This window comes from Lissotriton vulgaris, chromosome 5 (assembly GCF_964263255.1).
Source record: "Lissotriton vulgaris chromosome 5, aLisVul1.2, whole genome shotgun sequence".
NCBI classification, from domain to species: domain Eukaryota; kingdom Metazoa; phylum Chordata; class Amphibia; order Caudata; family Salamandridae; genus Lissotriton; species Lissotriton vulgaris.
Window position 1 is genome coordinate 1,133,309,889 of NC_141693.1, and position 15,225 is coordinate 1,133,325,113.

General features: G+C 45.5%; 1 protein-coding gene across 1 annotated transcript in view; it reads left to right on the top strand.

Moving 5' to 3' along the window:
* The window catches only part of NHLRC2 (NHL repeat containing 2), a 1,046,453-nt gene that overhangs the window by 1,020,514 nt on the left and 10,714 nt on the right, over positions 1-15,225 (top strand). The gene's annotated exons all lie outside the window — the stretch shown is intronic.

Sequence of the window (15,225 nt, forward strand, 5' to 3'; positions counted from 1 at the left end):
CAGGGGTATTTATATGGTTCAGGACTAGGTTTGGGTTTTGGGGTACAGGGTATATTTATAGGGTTAGGATGGGTTAGTGTTTAAGGATGTTGGGGTATTTTAAGGAGTAAGGGGTGGGTTATGATTATGGGGTGCAGGGGTATTTAAAGGGAGCAGGTTGGTATTAGCACACGATATGAGACATGGCATGAAGGGCGGAACGTTCCACACGCCCCCAGCGATTGTCACGCCCCCAGAAAAACGCAGACACGCCCACAAGGGACTACTTTGCTGGCACGGTTCTTTTACCTTTTAAATGTTTATGGTGGGCGTCTGCATAGCCTATGTCCTTCTGCTGCAACTGCCCTTTCCAACGCTGTTTTGGGTGTTGTGATTGGTGCTGTGGTTCCTGAGATTCCCCGCCTCAAAGGTTTGGGCACTCTCTTTATTATATTAGTATGGATATATATTTTATGCTTCTGCTGATCCAAGGTTGATTTTGCCTCTTGGCCCTCAATGTAGTAATTAGATGTGCAGCTGAAGTCCACATGAAGTTGTATGCCCTGGGCCAGCCTTCACTCAGCACTTACTTCCATGTAATGAAGCACTGACTAACAATCTCATGGGCACTTGAACTACGCTTTGCTCTTGTCCACCAGTGTCCATAAAGATGTTCAGACTCCACAGACAGCTTTGTGAATCAAACTTTCTTACGCATCATCCTACTCTTGTGAGCAAAGTGAATCCTAATGTATTCCCCATGACTGCTCCAGACAAGGAGTTGAAACGGATTGAGCCAGCTTGGCACTGAGGTCGGTCAATGGTGCCTGCATACTAGTCCGCAGTATAGGAGCCCTCTTGGACATGGCCATCGATAGCTTGCCAGTGGTCCTGGAGGAGTTTCAGACCTTTTAGTCTCAAGCCATTACAAACAGCCAGGATGCAGTCAAATGTGTAATTAAGGCCTGCTTGGGTACTGTTGATTGCTTGAGGTGAGTGGTGGGCATTAGTGTGATGCTGTGTCACCATGCATGGATGCAATCCACTGCCTTTTCTGAAGACGTGCAGGCATCCCTTATGGATATACCGTTTGATGGGTCCTGCCTAATTAGCAAAAAGACAGATTCTGCCCTCAAACATTTTAAGGAAACCCGGAGCCACAGTTTATTCCTTGGGCCTTTCCACTCCTGCTCAAAGGTTTCCACATCAATTTCAACCCCTCTGGGACAACTTCAGAGGGTTGTTGTATGGACAATGCCAGTACCTGCCACTACTGCAACGGTCACCCCAGCCCTTTCATGGCCAGGGAGAGGGATCAAGCAGACATCATGCAGGTCAGCAGGGACACCAACTGCTTAGCAGGGGCACCGTCTGCTTAGTTTCTGACCCAATCTCTTTAAGTTTGCCCTTCATGGTGGTCAACCACCCCATGGGATGCAGGACCCACATTTTCTCCCATAGTGGCGGTATATCACATGCAGCAAATGGGCCTCAAAGATTTTCCAGCAGACGTGTGCCCTTCTATTGCTTTTTTGACCCACCACAGCTTCCTTCCTCATGAGAGTGGTTTTCAGAGGTGCACCTATTCATCTTGCTGCAAGAAGTGCCGTCCTCGAAAGTAGGGATGGGTTTTTACTCCTGCTATTTTCTTGTTCTGAAAAAGGATGGAGACCTTCTTCCTAATTTAGATCTTCGCCCTTTGAATGGTTACCTACGTAATGGCAAATAAAAAATGCTGCCACTGGCCCAAGATCTGTCTGCTGTAGATCCAGGCAATTGGATGGTCGTTTTGGATCTACAAGATTCGTACTTTCATATGCCCATCACACAGGCGTTGCTTGCAGTTCAAGGTCATCCAGGAGCCTTTTCAGTTTGCTTTGCTCTACACCGACTTTAACAGCGCCCTTGGGTGTACATGAAAGTTAAGGTTATGGTTGCTGTGCATCTTCAGAGATTGGGGATATCAGTTTTCCCCTTCCTTGATGACAGGCTGTTGGAGGCAGGCTCGCTACAGTCAGCTGTTATCTACCTCACGACGACGGCGAATATCATGACATCTTTGGGGTTCTGGATCAACAGACCAAAGTCACACTAACTGTTCTGTAGTGTCTTCCATTTATAGGAGCTGTTTTGGACATGGTGCAGTTCAGGGCATTTCGCCTGTGAAATGTTTCCAGGACATTCTGGCTATGCTCCCAATGTTTTAGCCTTAGTCCTGGATCTTGGTGAGAACAGCTCTGAAATTTCTTGGCCTAATGGCCTCAAGTATCCTGCTTATCAACTTGGGCAGGTGGCAAATGCAGGCTCTGCAATGGAATCTGGAGTGTCAGTAGGCCCAGCACCAAGGAAACCTGTTAGATGTCATCAGGATGACAGCAGGTTTCAGAGGAACCTGCAGGGGCTCCACCGCAGCCTGACCTGTGGCAGACACCTCTCCCTTCCACTCCCTGAGCTAACTAGGGTGACCAATGCATCCCAGCTTGGCCGTGGAAATCAGAGGAAACCCTGATACACATAAATCTGTTGGTGCTGCAGGCCTTTCACCTGGTGTTAGAGGCCATCCTTCCATCAATCAAGAGAAGACTGGTGTCAGTTCTCACAGACAACAGCACTGCCATGTGGTATTGCAATAAGTGGGGTGAAGTGGGATCCTGGGTCCTGTAGCAATAGGCACTGTGCCTTTGTAGTTAGGGCATCTCCCTGATTGTGAACCACCTGGCGGGTCACTAATGATTGTTGTATATGGAGGTGACGCAGGACACCTTTGACAGTGGGGATAGCCGTGGCTAGATCATTTCACCACTGTCAAGAACACAGTGTTAAAATTTTGCACATTGGTGTTCTCAAGAACACTCTCTCTAGGAGACACATTCAGGCTAGAGTGGAGCATGGTCCTCCTGTACACATTTCTTCCTCTCCTACCTTGAGTTCTGAAAAAGATTAGGAATGGTCAGGACCAAGTCATCCTAGTGGCTCCAGATTGGGCCAGGAGAGTGTGGTACCGGGAAGTTTTGGGCATAAACATCTGTCCTCCGATCAGACTAATGCTTTGAGAGGCTCTGTTGCAAAAGCAGGGCAGAGCTCTGCACCAGAACATGCTCAATCTTCACCTCCATGCATGTAGATTAAGCAGTGACAGTGACTATGGTCAGTCTACCACCCCATGTTGTGGATGCTATCCTCACAGCCAGTTGAGGTTTTAGCAAGTGGGGTTTGATAGCTACCCCATGTTTTTTCACAAATTTGCAGAGTGGACCAATTACGATTGCAGCACAATGTACCAGGAGGAATTTTGAAAAGGTCCGAATTAAGTAATGCATCGGTTTTGTACTCTTGTGATATTCCTTATTCCACAACTGTAACAATGAATAGCAGAGTACATGATTTTGGTGCGCTTTTACATCAAATGTATGGGTGAAAAGAGTTGATCATTTGCTTTTGATTATTTGTGTCACAAGTTTTAAGAGGTGGTTATGGTTATTCTTGTTATGGTATATTGATATTTGAATAGGGCGCTGACATCCTTGACAGATTTCATGGTGCTAGCAGTAAGAAAGAAAAATACACGCTCAACAATATTAAAAAGCTGAACCAGATAACATGTTGTTCCTGAATTGACAGAATTTAGAGGTTAACCAGGTACTGCACAGGAAGAAAATTCCTAAAATCAGGCGCTAGAACTAAAATACTCCACAAATCCTTTAGCACGCGGGAGCTTGAAGGAGAAGAAAAGAGGATCTTCTGGAACTTCTCTGAACATAAGGGGAAATCCTTTCTTGACTAAAAATAGGAACATAGTAAAGACACATCTATGGACCATCCACATGACCTAAAAATAATACAGTCTTTTGAAGAGAGCCTGTGGAGCGATATTCACAAAAATGTATCACTTCTTTACTTAGGTGAACACGCTATCAGCCTGGCTGCCTGATTCCAAATGGCTTAGATACACTGAATCATATATTTAGGTAGTTCTAGATCGAGCTAATTGGTATCAATAAAGCAGGTGGCAGTGATGGTGGAAACTGCAATCTGTTTAGTGTTTGTGGAAACGACGTTAGGGAGATGAGATACCATTGAACTAACCCGAAATCTTAGATTACAGACAAACTGGCATGTCATTGATCATAAAGCATTGGCAGTATTTTGGATATTGTTGTATTTTCAAACAAAGTATTTGGAATATTTTACACAAATTGCAGTAACCACAACCCATTACTGCACCACTTTACTGTGATAGAGAATAAGTGGTTACCCACTAGTGTTGCACATTTAATTGCCAAACTCCAGGATTATAATTTTTCCGTGAAGTGTGCGTCAGTCAAAATAACTGTTGGGCAGGCTGATTGTGGAATGTGGCGGTGCAGAAAGAAAAATAGAGTCCAAGGGAATAGGAGTGTTAGGGAGAAATTTGGACATCTGTGGAATATTGTTGACAGTTGTGTTTTGAGCGTGGGGTGGACTCAATGCGGGAAATGCTGATGAAGGATTGTCTAGAGTCCACAAGTGTGTGATGAATAAATGAGAAAGTTTGTGTGAACATTTGGAGGCTATAGGTTCGTTTATAAGAATTGAGTGCAGGTGAGTTATGGGTAACAACAAACTAAAAACAATTGGTGCCATTGTCATCAATTGAGTACAGGTAAATTATGGGTAACACACTAAGAACAATTGGTGCCGTTGTCATCAATTGAGTACAGGTAAGTTATGGGTAACACACTAAGAACAATTGGTGCCGTTGTCATCAATGGGGTTGAACTCTTTAGCACACAAGAGGCACCTATGCTGTTTTTCAAGTGAGAGGATGTAGCTTGAAGGGTTTTGTTGGCCTAGGGTGGATTCTAAAGTCTGCCACAATAATCTTAATCTGTTGGTTGGAGTAGCGAAGTGTTAATCACCACTGAATCTTGTAGTGGCCTAGTTGGGAAGTGTTGGGGTTGGTGTATACAGTGGTCTAATGTATTGGCAGGTGAAACTGCAAAGTATAAAAGATTTTGCAGAATGCATGTCACAGAATAGAAAACCGGTAATGATACGAAACAAGGAAAAGAATATTGGGCATGATGCAATACAACAAAAAAAAATATTGGGCATGATGCAATACAACAAAAAGAATATTGTACAAGTAACGGTCCAGAATACAACACAAAAATTGAATTTAATGTAAGGTGGAATACAATAAATAGAACATTAAATCGAATAGAATGCAGCATATAGAACATTATACATGATATAATGCAGGAAAGAAAACAGATGGGGTACTATATAATGATTAGAATATTGGGCGACATATAATACAAAACATATACCAATGACCAGGAGACAACGAAGCAGATATAAGATTGAGCGGGTTACAATATGAGGAAGAAGCTATGATAAATTGACAACTCATGATGACACAAAACCAAGATATCGAACACTGGGCCTGATAGGTAATTCAATGCAGCAAATGCTATGTTATATTATACAAAGTACAGGCGAGGATATAATGTAACTTTGTACTTTGGGCAGGGTGCAATACACCTAATAGAATATAAGTCAGAATACAATGCAACAAATATGCAGCCTGATTCATCAATCTCCCGTTTTGCGAGCCCCTAATAGCGATTCATAAGGAATCGCTATTAAGGACTTGCAAAACGGGATTCATGTAGGAATTGCTAAATAAATAGCGATTCCTACACAATCCTTATTTGCGAGTAGCAAATTGCTAATCGCAAATAAGGAATAACTCCCCATTCATTCCTATGGGCCAAAAGGCCTATAGGAATGAATGGGGAGTATTCCTTATTTGCGATTAGCAATTTGCTACTCGCAAATAAGATAGCGATTTAAAGGGTGCCAGGGGTGTCCAAAGGACACCCTGTAGCACCCCTTAAATGCAAATTGAAACAGGTGTTGCGCACACACATGTCCAAAGGACATGTGTGTGTGCAACATGCAACTTAGAAAAATGCTTTTAAAAGCATTTTTCTATGTTTTTGCTATTTACCGAGAGGTCTGACCTCTCGGTAAATAGCGGCCCGAACTTGCGAATTAGCAATTTAAAAATGGTTGATGAATTGCATTTAGAGATTCCTTAAATGTAATTCCTCGCAATTTAGCGAATTAGTAATTACCGATTTTTGCATTTGGGATGATGAATCCCAAATGCAAAAATAGCGCTCGCAAAGGGCCAGATTCTCAGAATCTGACCCTTTGCAAGCCGATTTCGGCTTGATGAATCAGGCTGAGAGTCTTGTAACGAATTCATTACAGCATGTAAAGAGCATTGAGCCTCATGCACAAACAGGACATTTTTGCTGCAAAATAGCAAATAATACCGATTTGCTTTTTATAAATTGCTAAATGTTATGTACTATGAGTCCCGTGTCTCAAGTAGCGATTTGTTAGCATATGCTATTTCAGAATACCAAGCCTCATGTATGAGGAATTCATATGGTAAAAGAGTGTGCAATTTGCGCACCAACTTTTACTGAGTGCATTTGTATTTTGTGAACCGACTCCTGCACTAATAGGTCTGTTAACAATATGCACAATCTACTGCCTTAATATGCATGGTGTATGTCTCAAATTGCAACTACTATGATTGGCTACAATCACAGGGATGATGGCATGCTGTTGTTAGCAGACCGCCATGTCTCTGATTGCTTTTCAATAAAGCAACCTTTTCTTCTTTTTAGTGCAGCCCATTTTCCTGAAAGGCAAATGGGATGCATTTAAAAAACATAAATGTAATGTTTTGCAGTCAATTTTAGGTCGACCCTGGGCACCGCATGTGCTGCTCTGTGAGCTATGCTGTATACAGGTATGGACTTTATGCTCCGCCCACTCGACACCCATCTTTTCAATTAGCTCATGTTACTGTATTTTCTAAATGGTTGCTTCTGAGTCCTTTATAGGCTTCGTAGCCCCTCCGTAATAACGCCTTGTCTGCATTTGTAACCTCCCAACTTGTGCATTTACACAGTATGTTTATTTAGTCTGTGAACACTATTTTCTTTAAGTATTTTGTCCTACTACAGACACGTCATGCTTTTCTGTGCGAGGCACCTTCAGGTTCGAGAACGGGAGCCGCTCATTTATTTTGTTATGTGCGACTGCTGAAATAAACACATACTTACTGATGGCACCTGCTGCTCGCAGCCTGTCCTCTCCGTCCCGCTGGTGTTGTTCCTGCTTACTTTTCAAGTGCTTTACTTAGTTGTTTTTTAGGTCTAGCTGGAGAAAGCAATGCAAAGCATTGCGTCTAGCAAAGTATCTAATATCGTCTGCCTCCTGGGAATCTGAGACAGGGGTCAGGCGCGCGCGGAGATTGTTGTCTGTGGACGCGCACGTCCAGGCCACCGCCGTGCACATCTCCTGCCTCACATTCCCTGAAGTGCGCAAGCACACACATACACACATGCACACACACACATACACACGCAGCCACGCACGCACCCCCCCACCACTTACGTGCTCACGCGCAACCCCCACCACTCACGGGCTCACGCGCACACACACAGCCCCCCCACCCCCCACTCACCGGGTCTCTCAGGCTCCTCTCGTCCCGCGGTGGTGGAAGCATTACACATGGACACATTCATTTTTGGTAGGCACCGGGGGATTAAACGATTTGCCCACAATTACAGGATGAAGAGCAGACGCACTACGCCGCATTCAAGGTCTCTCTAGCACAACAGGGATTTCCTGGAAGTCCGCCTTACGTCACAGAACGTACTCGCTCTACCATTGGGCGTTCTCTCTGTCACGTGACATTGTTCAAGACCTATCCTTAGCCCCTTAGCCCTGTTCTCGTAGGCAGTTGAATCTGGCTGGGACTGCTCCAGTAGGACGGCGAAGCTCGGGCGGCGCTGTGACCACTGCAAGGCATGGAGACTTCTCTTCCCCCACCTCGCTGAGAGCGGCCCCTTTCCCTCACTCCCCCCATCCCCGACACTGAGTACTGGCTGGGAGAAAGGAGGCATTATCCCACCCAGGCCAAGAGCGTAGTGGGATGACTGGCTCCTTTGGAACCTTGGGAGGGGAAGTTAGAGGTACCGGGGCGCTGTTGTGCATGTACATGTGCGTGAGTAGTCTCTTTTTCCTCCTGTAATGCACCGTTTGCTCTTCTTGTATTTTGTTTGCTCACAATTGTCACTTTTGCCTCATGTAACTTAACGTTTGCTTTTGTAATTTGTTCACTTGTAATGTTCTCTTGTATCAGTTCTGTTCCTATTGTGAAGTGCTCTGACACCTTCGGGTAAAGTCTGCACTATATAAAAACGCATAAATATATAAATAAGTGATAAACCAGGAAAAGCCACTCCCAGGACTACTCACTACACTGCGCTTGTATGCAGTGGGCAGCTCTGAGGAAAAGTCGGTCCCATCCTTGACTGCACAGGGAAGGAGCAGGATGGAGATCACAAACGTGGGAGCCGTGAAGTTTCAGGTAAGAATTGGGGAGAGTGCGCCCTCACCGCCCCTCACCTTCTGTGGAGAGGATGTGCTGTATTCAACATTCTGCCTAAGTGCACCCGGCGTCTTGTATCTGAGGGGAAACCTGCTTGGAAAGGGGTTGAGTTCTGAAAAGGCTTGTTATCTTATAGGCAGGTAGGGCTGGTGCACAGTGATTCATGTCAGTATAAATGTGGCACTCCACATACATTTCACCAGATTCGACCGGCCTTGGAGGCACCAGCCTGCTGGGTAATTTCTTACATTCACCATTGCCTGTATATGTTCTCACTGTGTGTGCTAATCTTTACTTTTGACAGGATGTTTTCGGGTTTGTGTGTCTGTTCTGTTATAGTCGGCCCTCTACTGCTCCACTGATTGTATTCCCTGTGCCCGACCCCTGGTGTCTCTCTATTCTGAATGTCTCCTCCCTGCCAGTCTGTTTCCCAAGTTGTCCCCCTTCTCTTCTTCGTCACCTTTCTCCCATGTGTGTCCCATGTCGCGCTGTGTTGTCTTCTGCCCCACTGTATATTCTCCCTCTCTCTGACCCCTTGTATCCCTCTGTCTCTATGGTAAGGCTCCTGGTGTCGCTGTTCTTTTTCATGTCCCTTTGTTTTACTGTCTCTATTAGTCACTTAGCCCAGGTGCGTCACTCTCTGTCCCAGGTGACTTAAATCTCCTTTCCCAGGTTACGTGTGTCTGTTCTGTGCCACTGTCTGCCCCCAATTTGACTCCAGCCTCCTATCTTCTCGGTCTGTTCTGTCACTGTTACCAGGTCTCGTTTCTCCTCTCAGCAAAGTGACCCGTTTCTTATGGATACTTCTAACCACAGATTAGTAATTTTGGGGAATATTCCATAGAGGTGAGACTGTATCGGGAAACTTTAAAGCAGTGCTCGCGCGCACCGGTATGTGGTGTCACACAGCTCCAGTCTGTCATTTCGGTAAACATCTCCTGCCCCATTAAAGTACAGCCGCCCCTCAGACATGCTCTGCTGTAAGCGGTGCAGGGGCTGCCCATTCAGTACGTGGCACGCCTGTCTAGAACTCCACCTTCTGTCCTGACGTCATTTATTTTCAGACTATGGAGTTTAGCGGTTGTTCTATTTACAGAAAAGCAGACTTTGCCCATTAAATGTACTGCAGCCCTGCCCGGCAGATTTGTAGCACGCAGATACCCTGGATGGTATCTTGTAGCCGAGGTGTGAGTCTAGCCAAGCCCTTGGCACAGTGAGACTACTCGTCTCGAAAAACGCGGTTTTCAGAGTAGCTTGTTATGTGTAGTGCCAAATCGTTCCACACTTTAGGAGTGATGTGGGAGAAGGCGCGCCAGCCAGATCTGGCTTTCCCTATGAGTAGCATGTGCGCAAGTAGGAGTCCGGAAGGCTGGTGAACAGAGCTTTGATTGTTGAGGTCTTCTATGGGCCACTGGAATTATGCGATCGGCGGGTGTGGCGATTTTCAACATAATTATAGCTTTGCCGCTTTTGCCACATAATCCATTTTCTGCACATAATCTGAAGATTTGAATCATAAACTGCAGGGTCAGCGACTGGCTGCCGCCCCCTCCCTATGACCACACCAACCCCCGGACACATGCACATGAGACATGGTTATCTTTGGAAGGCGGGAGGTCGCAAGACCCCCCGGCCGTATTTATTAAGATATAAAATTAATACATTTTATTGCATGGAAATCAATGTATACTAAAAATCAGCAGGACATTAGATACAATATTGTCAACAAGTTTGAGCGACTATCCTTAACAGAAACTCTAATACAGATTGTTTCCTAACCGAATCTAACATCCTCATCTCGATTTTTGTATACTACATTTCTGGCCATATGGCAAGGTCGCTAACCGGTGTCAGGTCCTACTAGCTGCGCCTCACCTAGAGATGTGCGCATGCGCAGCCGGGCCTGGTAATTACCCGGTCCACGCCGTGAACTCCATTTAATCACTAAAGTAGGGCCCTTACTCTGCGCCATCCGGTGACGTCATGAGTATGCGCGCGCGGGGTGGCTACCAGCCTAAGGAAAGCGTGACTCCTCCAACCCGCGCTCCTTTGAAGCACCAATTACCTTGCCCCTGAAGTTCTAGGAGGGGCCAATGGCCCCCTCCCCCTGGGCGGGAACCTCCAATGGATGATGCCCGCCCCCTCAGACCTTAAAATAGCTGCTCACCGGTCATGACCTTACCGCCACAGGCCAGCATTGTTAACCGACGATCTGGCCTCCTCCTTCGTAGCCTAAACCAGGCGCATACTTATTTTGCAAAACCCCTCCAACCAGGCCCATAGATTATTAACCTACAGTACGTTCCCTGCCTCAGTCAAGTGCACCCCGTCCCCCAGGTAAAACTGTGCACCCCAGATACACCCATGTGGAATCGTCTGCAAACGGGGGGCTTGAAATAGGTTGTCCAACTGTGTGCTGATCCTCTCTACCGAGTGATTCAACGCCCTGACCGAGTCCCCCCCTCGCCACTGTCACCAGGGATAAGTTGCGACCATATTACTGTGCAACCCGGGCAAATCCTGGCCACCCACCCCGCAGTAGAGATAATCTCCTCAATAAGGGTGCGCCTCCCCAGTTTGTCAAATCATTCTCCCCCATGTGAAGTATCACCACTGACGGGGGAGGGGCGGGCTGCTGGGCTAAGAGTCCCTGGAAGAATTTCCTAACTGGCTGAGGCATAGACCCCCTCTCCCAAATAATGAGATATCAAAACCCCTTTTGTGCCGCCCTTTTCCTACGGTCTCCTAAAAGAAAAACATTGACCCGGACATGTCTTGGCCACCCCCCCACAGCGGAAATGATTTCCTCAAGAAGGATGCGCCTACCTAGGTTGGCCAAATCGTTCTCCCCCAGGTGAAGTATCACCCCTGACGGAGAGCGGGTTGTTAGGAGAGTAGCTCAAGACAGAACAATTACTAAACAGCCTGGGGCGTAGGTCCCCCTCACCCCTAAGGGGACGGAAACCCCTTATGTTCCGCACTCCTCCTACATTCACTTTCAAGGAAAATAAACATGTTTGGCACGCCTCACACTAGAGTGGCCCACAACCAAGTCACCAGTGTCCGTTGCGCGTCTTGCTGCAGCTTCTTCCCGGATCCGACGGCCTGCAGAACAAAAACAAGAAGCCCCGAGCGCGGGGCACGACACGGTGTGGGGGAGCGTCCAGGGAACAAGAGGGTCTCCTGGGCGCTCCCTGCTTCTTTATCAGCGAGGGACCCGGTGGGGGTGGCTATGCCCCCCACCCAGCCGTCTCCTGCGGCCCGCCCCCCGACCCGGATGTCCTGCAATGCCATCCGGGTCAGGGAGGGCGCCAACCAATCGGTGGTGGGGCGCGCCCGGGAGGACACGCCCCACCACCGAGAGGCACAGAGCAGGGGGCGGTCGCCGTGCCGCCATGCGGGTGGGGGGGCCGAGAGCCCCCCCTTTTCATTTTGTTTCTAGCTCAAGGGGTTCAAAAGTTACTCAAAATTCAGTGACACGTATTGCTGTGCAGTGAAAGACCCCTAGCAAAGCTGGATCTTTTTGTTTCGTGTTGCAATATTTGGGTATTCAAATAGTACTACTACTAATGAGGTCATATGAATTCCCAGACAGTGTTACCAAGTTTAATAAGCATCTGCAATGCAATAGGTCTTGTATTTACGCGAGTTTGACCTGTTGGCACTTAAAATGACAATGCCTTTTATTTATGCTTTGGTTTGCGCGTTGCGCAGGCGAAATCTAAAATATTATGTTCCATACTTTTCTTTATAAACAGAAAAATACTTAAGGGAGCTGCAGTATGTTTTAAAGCATGATTTGTCTCCAAGTGGCTCTTTGAGAGCTATCAGAAGGTGTTAATCAGGGTAGAGAAGGGGGGTAGGTAGTGAAAATAAAGACCGCAAAGGTTTCTGGGTCGCCTGGAGTTCTGCTGATCCTAGGGCATCGAGAACAGAATACCAGCCTGAGATTGCATGTCTTTACAAGATGGGATGAGCCCCTCCGTTGATGTTGCCTGGATCGGTTTTGGTTGTTATGGCTAAATTTGGCAGTGGCATGCATTTTATTAGATCGTTAGTGAGCGAGTCATGAATTTGCCTTCTTTCTTGTGGTCTATTTGTGTTTTGTTCGCAGTCTAAAAAGCAGATATTTGGTCGGTATGACTGCACAAATAACGACACACCTAGTCTTTGTGCTCAGAGCCAGACGTCAGCTTGAAAAGATTCTCTGCCCCCACAATAATCCAGTGACGCTGTGCAGAATTGTATTTATAGGAATTTTAAATACCACCTCGGCTTGGAGGACGAGAGCCAGGACATCGGCCTTGAGACAAGCCCTGGGTGCCCCATCACACATATCCATCAGAACATGGCTGACCTACTCTCCCTGATGAGCAACCTTTAAGTTTTAACACAAATAAAAAAAAATAAAAAAACAAGCAACAAGAAGAAAAACAGAGACATGGTTGGGGTGATCTGTAGACGGGGCAAGCGACAGGTGTGAGGGAGCAAGCAGAGACACTAGGGAGGAGGAGGGGGGGGCAGGGAAAACCACAATAAATGAGGGAGGGGTGGCAATTGACAGCGTGCAAAAAGATGCACTCTGATGGAGTCAAGTGGAAATTTTAGCAAATAGGCTTTAAGCGGCTGTCATATGTCTCTCAGCCTGGACTGCATCGACAGTAGTGTGGCATAATCGTCGCTTGCAGCATTACAATACTGTAAATCCTGAAGCCAGTCCTTAATGGTTGGATGACTCCTACCCCAATTTAAGGAAATTTGACGCTTAGCAAATAGGAATGACCTTGCAGCAAATCGTCTGATATTTTTGGGGAGAGGCTTACCATATCCCAGTAACGCTAAAAGCGGGCTAGGGTTTTGCTCCTGCTCAACCATTGAAGAATTGTGAGGAAACACCTTTTCCCAATAGCTCCTTACCACCCCGCAGTTCCACGTCATGTGTGCAAAGTTCGCCCCCTCCTCAGCACATTTTGAAGAGGTGATAAACTTCATTAATTAAAAAATCATCCTGTAGTAAATGTTAACCTGTAAATAATTGTTTCCCTCATATATTATGCTAATTTTCATTTTCAAATGGGATTTTGTTTTTTGCTAATGACTTACTTTTGACAGATGTGGCATCCATACCTCGCTTTCCACTGCATTCACCCTCTATTCAATGTAGGTCTCTCAATTACTGCTTTTGTCCTGGGGAAGTAACCCCCTTTCGACCATACACTCCAAATACCACTCAGTGCCACATAAGTATATGCTACATATTTACACTGCGCTCAGCGCACAATACACTCCAAATACCACTCAGTGCCACATAGTTACACGCCACATAATTACACTCTATCTAATCACCACAGCATCACTCAGCACCACCACAGCATCACTCAGTGGCACCACAACATCACTATGCACAACCACAGCATCACTGAATGCCACAGCATCACTCGTCGCAACCACAACATCACTCAATGCCACCACAGCATCAATCTGTGCAACCATTCAACAACAACTGGTTCAAATATGTTCTCTCAATGTTTCAAGCTTTATTACAAAGGTCACAAAAATATGTTAATATTTCACTTCTGTTCTTGGATTTTCGTCACAATAAAATACACTGAACATAATTTTCACAAAAGTTATTTACAAAAGTTTAAGCTATTGCAATTATAAATTACAATTCCTTTTATTTAAGTATTATTAAAAAAATTAAAAGCAATTGTTATTTGTAATATCAATACATCTACGTCACGTAAATACAACACATATTGCATTACAAATGCTATAGGTGTCACATTTGCGAAAGTTAAAAGTATTGGCATTGTAAATGACAAAGCTATTAATTTCGCTATTTTCAAAACCAACACATAAATAAAAAATGTGTCATTTACAATACCAATAGCTCAAACTTTCCTAATGCGAGACCTATTGCATTGCAAATGCTTGTTTTAAGAGCAGTCCACCCGGAGGTCTCTGGACATGCTGCAATGCTGGGCTCATTATCTCCTCACTGAGTCCTTGCATAAAAGTGGCAGCCATCTGCTTTTGTTCCGTTCTGCATACCAGTGTGGCAGCTCCCTCACCCCCGCCCCCACCCAACCTTACTGCTTAGTATTTGAAGGCATTGTGAAAGGTAGGAGAAAAGAACACTATAATAATGCACTGCTATAATTAAGACCTTCACTACTAACGTCTTAATTGTAGCAGTGCATAACTATATATATTTTTTTTTCCTAAGTTTCACAGGTTCCATGGTCGTGACAACATCACAGCCTGCAGGCTGCATGGGGTGCAGAGCTAGCATTTGCAATGTAATAGATCTCGCATTTGCAAGAGTTTTAGCTATTCGCATTGTGTATGACAATGCTTTTAATTTACCTGTTTCAAAAATCAACACATAAAAAAGGCACTGTCATTTACAAAGCCATTAGGGGAAACCCTTGCAACTGCGAGACTTATTGCATAGGCCAATGCTTGTTTTAATTAGTAAGCAGTGGTACCATGGACCACTGCCTAGTCCTAAAATAAATTCGTGTAAATATTCACAAAGGGGAAGGGGTACCCCTTCCCGTTTGCGGGTGGGTTACCACTACCTTTGAGTTGATGGTAAAATATGGATGCATTGCGACCTGATTTCAGTCCTCAAACATTAATACATACCATAGAGAACTGGTATGTATTAGCGATGTCCTTAACACGTCCCTTTAAAACAGCGAGTCTTAATGGTTTCTAAACCCATTTAATGATTGGGTAATCGTTAAATGGATTTCGAACTTTTCAAACAGGGGTTTCAGCAT